General features: G+C 39.1%; 1 pseudogene; it reads left to right on the forward strand.

Moving 5' to 3' along the window:
* The first annotated feature begins 1050 nt into the window (after positions 1–1050).
* LOC100614619 (voltage-dependent anion-selective channel protein 1-like) lies at positions 1051–4161 on the forward strand (annotated as a pseudogene).
* Positions 4162–4552: the final 391 nt, after the last annotated feature.

Consider the following 4552-nt stretch of genomic DNA (forward strand, 5'->3'; position numbering starts at 1 on the left):
CTGTGCAGAAGCTTTTTTAGTTTAATTAGGTCCCATTTATTTACCCTTGTTTCTGTTGCATTTGCTTTTGAGGTCTTAGTTATAAATTCTTTGCCTAGGTCAATGTCCAGAAGAGTTTTTCCAAGGTTATCTTCTAGAATTTTTATGGTTTCAGGTCTTAGATTAAGTCTTTGACTCATCCTGAGTTGATTTTTGTATAAGATGAGAGATAGGGATCCAGTTTTATTCTTCTACACGTGGCTAGCCAGTTTTCCCAGCACCATTTATTAAATAGGGTGTCCTCTCTCCAATTTATGTTTTTGTATGTTTTGTTGAACATCAGTTCGTTGTAAGCATTTGGCTTTATTTCTGGATTTTCTGTTCTGTTCCATTGGTTATGATGTGCCTACTTTTATACCAGTGCCCATGCTGTTTTAGTAACTATAGCCTTGTAGTATAAATTCAAGTCTTGTAATACCTCCAGGTTTGTTCTTTTTGCTTAGGATTGCTTCGGCTATTTGGGCTTTTTTTGTTGTTGTTCCATATGAATTTTAAGATTTTTTTTAAGTCTGTGAAAAATGGTGATGGTATTTTGATATAATTTGCATGAAATCTGTAGGTGACTTTGGGCAATCACAAAATTGTGAAAATAACCATTCTTCCAATCCATGAGCATGGGATGTGTTTCCATCTATATGTGCCATCTATGATTTCTTTCAGCAGCATTTTGTAGTTCTCCTTGCAGAAATCTTCCACCTCCTTGGTTAAGTATATTACTAGGGTTTGTTGTTATTGTTGTTGTTTGTTTGTTTTTACAGCTATTATAAAAGGGATTCCATTTTTTATTTGATTCTCAGCTTGGTTGTTGTTGGTGTACAGCAGTGCTACGAATTTATGCCATTGATTTTGTAACCTGAGACTCCATGTCTTAAATTATACTCGTGCCCTGAAGATGTGGAAGCTGCAGTGAAAGTAATAAATACTGGAGATGCTGAACATCTGAAAAATGAAGAGCTCTTGGTAATGGGCAATGCATATGTTGGAAAGCTCCTTGTGAGCATAAAATAAAGCATGGGTTATAGTGTTGTTGGGAAAGGTGTGGCTTTTGGGGATATATTAAATATGGGAGAAGGAATTTGAAAAAAAGCAGGGAAGTGGGGTATGGACGGGTGCCAAAAAACCCTCAGAATTACAGAGTGAAAAAAGATGACGTACTGCTCTGTGCTCACTTTTCATTCTTCTCTCGCTTGCAGCTTCATTCAGTGGACAATTTGCTATGTTTCCCTGCTGGTCCTTTCTCATAGATTTTCAGTAACACTGTCCTTCTGACCAGCTCAGGAGGCATACAGATGCTGTTTCAGACATGTGAGGTTGAGAACCCTCAGATATGCAAATGCTCGGTGGTTTCCTCAGGCCCTGATTGTTCTGCTTTCACATACACCTGCTCTGAAAATACAGTTTTTCTGGTTGGGCAGACACTGTCTGGTCTTTTAAAGCCCTCTAGTCGGCCGGGCGCGGTGGCTCAAGCCTGTAATCCCAGCACTTTGGGAGGCCGCGGCAGGCAGATCACGAGGTCAGGAGATCAAGACCATCTTGGCTAACACGGTGAAACCCCGTCTCTACTAAAAATACAAAAAAATTAGCCAGGTGTGGTGGGGGGTGCCTGTAGTCCCAGCTACTCTGGAGGCTGAGGCAGGAGAATGGCATAAACCCGGGGAGGCAGAGCTTGCAGCGACAGAGCGAGACTCCGTCTCAAAAAATAAAATATAAAATAAAATAAAATAAAATAAAATAAAATAAAAATGAAAGTAAAAAAGCCATATAATCCTGTTTCAGCCCACAGATTTATTTTGTTTTACTTGCACTTTTTTTGCATTAACAAACTTACATTTGTTGACAAGATGGCTTCAGGCTCTTACTATTAAACTGTACCTTGGAAATACCAAATAAACAAGAGACAAATTTTGCCTATCAAAAAACCTGTAAAACTGTCATAAATACATGAGGAAACAAACACAGGGAAGCAGAAGCTGCTTAGAGAGGAAGAGGCAAATTAGAGGTAAGAGAATGCTTTCTGAATGAGATCTTTTCTCTCCCCCAGATCTTTCTGAGCTGATCATTTCCTATTCCAGCAGGGCAATTATTCTACCAACCAGTGGTAGTGGAGTAATTACTAGGACAGTATTAGAACCCAGCCACTGTGGGAAGCAGATAGCAATAGGCACAAATGTACTGCTCCCAAGAATTCCTGTCTCACCACCATACACAGTGGGGTGGGCAACTAGGGAATGACTGTGTCCAGCTAGAGCTCTAGAGGTTTTCTGCCCGAGACTAATCCTCAACACTCTCTCAACACACCAATTCATGACAAGTTAAATAACAGCCAATGAGAGATAATAAATATGAAAATTATAATTGTCAAAATAAGTACCTGACAGATGAATTGATTAGCATACAGAATAATACTAAAGAAAAAAACATAGTGAGCTGGAAGGCCAGGAAAAACTCTCCTAAAAATACCAAGAAGAGGTACAGAAAAGGAGAGTATACAAGTTAAGAAATATGAATGATGGCATAGGAAGTGTCAATATCTGTATGATTCATGTACTGCATATAGGTACAAATAAGAGAAGAATACTTATGGCAAAAATAATAACTCCAAATTTTACAAAATCAGAGAAAGACTAAAGATTTCACAATGAAAAGTATCATAATTTGATAACTGAATTGATTTTAAAAACCTAAATATTAAAGTAAAATTTGGGAATATCAATGAACAAGGAAAAATTTTGAAATACTAAAGAACATAAAGCATTATCTATAAGTCACAGGAATGAGAATAGCCTAAGACTTCTTAACAATAACATTAAATGTAAGAAGTCAATGGAAAATGTTTTCAAAGTGTTCAAAGAAAAAAGGCAAACCTGTTATTTTATATCTATCTAGACTTTTATTTAATTGCGAGGGTGAATGAAGATTTTTTCTTTGGTATTACAGCCCTCAAAATCTTAAGACACACACGCGCATGCACACACACACACATGCAAACCACTAAAAACACTTTTAGAGGAAGTGCTACAGCAAGATGAAAAATAAATGCAGAAATAGGCCACAAGATAGGGAAAATGAGTTTGAATAAATAAAATAATAAAATTTTGTTGTTTAAACCATGAGAAACACACATGGAAAGAAGAAGTGAAATAAAATTCTATTATTTAAACTCAAGAATGATAATGTGATAGAAGAGTGGGGAGGAAGTTGTTTTGAAGACATGTAAATGAATGTTGTTATTCATCTTAGTAAGTGAGTAATTACCACCAGAAACAAGAATAGAATGACCTTCAAAGCAGCATAGGAAAATCCACCCCCTTACCCTGTTGAGCCTCCTGTGGCTGCCACTGAGCAGAATACGGCTGTCCCTCCCATGTACACTGATCTTGACAAATGTACCAGGGATGTCTTCACCAAGTGGTATAGATTAGGATTAATAAAGCTTCATTTGAAAACAAAATATGGGAATAGACTGGATGTTACAAGCTCAGGCTCAGCCAATCCTGAGGCCATCAAAGTGACAGGTAGTCTGGAAACCAAGAACAGATGGATCAAATATGGCCTGACATTTACAGAGAAGTGGAACACTGACAAGACATTAGGTGCAGAGTTACTGGAGAAGATGAGCTTTTTACATGGACTAAAGTTGACCTGTGATTCAGCCTCCTCACCTAACACTGGGGGAAAAATGCTAAAATCAAGACAGGGTACAAGTGAGAGTACATCAACCTGGGCTGCAACGTGGGTTTTGACACCTCCAGGCCTTTCATCCAAGGTGCTCTCTTGCTGAGTTACAAGGACTGGCTGGCTGGATACCAAATACATTTTGAGATCAAAGAGTCCCAGGTGACCTAGAACAACTTTTTGCGGTTGGCTTCAAGGCTGATGAATTCCAGCATCACACTAATATAAATGACAGTGTTTGGCAGCTCCACTTACCAGAAGGTGAGCAAGACTTTGGAGACCACTGTCAATCATGCATGGACATCAGGAAACAATAACACTTGCTTTGGAACAGCAGCCAAGTAGCACATAGATCCTGACAGCTTCTTCTCAGCTAAAGTGAACAACTCCCGTGAGAGGTTTAGGATACATTCAGACTCCAAAGCAGTTATTGAACTAATTCTGTGAGTCCTGAGAGATGACAAAAACATCAATGCTGGTCTAAAACGAGCTTGATCTAAGACTGGATTTTTTTTTTTTTTTTTTGGAGATGAAGTCTCGCTTTGTTGCCCAGGCTGGAGTGCAGTGGCACTATCTCGGTTCACTACAACCTCCACCTCCTGGGTTCAAGCGATTATTGTGCCTCAGCCTCCCGAGTAGTTGGGATTACAGTCATGCGCCACCATGCCCAGCTAATTTTTGTATTTTCAGTAGAGATAGGGTTTCACCATGTTGGTCAGGCTGGTCTTGAACTCCTGACCTCAGGTGATCTGCCACCTAGGCCTCCCAAAGTGCTGAGATTACAGGCATGAGCCACCACACCAGCCTAAGACTGGAATTTTAAGCATAAATCAATACT

This window comes from Pan troglodytes, chromosome 1 (assembly GCF_028858775.2).
Source record: "Pan troglodytes isolate AG18354 chromosome 1, NHGRI_mPanTro3-v2.0_pri, whole genome shotgun sequence".
Taxonomy (NCBI): domain Eukaryota; kingdom Metazoa; phylum Chordata; class Mammalia; order Primates; family Hominidae; genus Pan; species Pan troglodytes.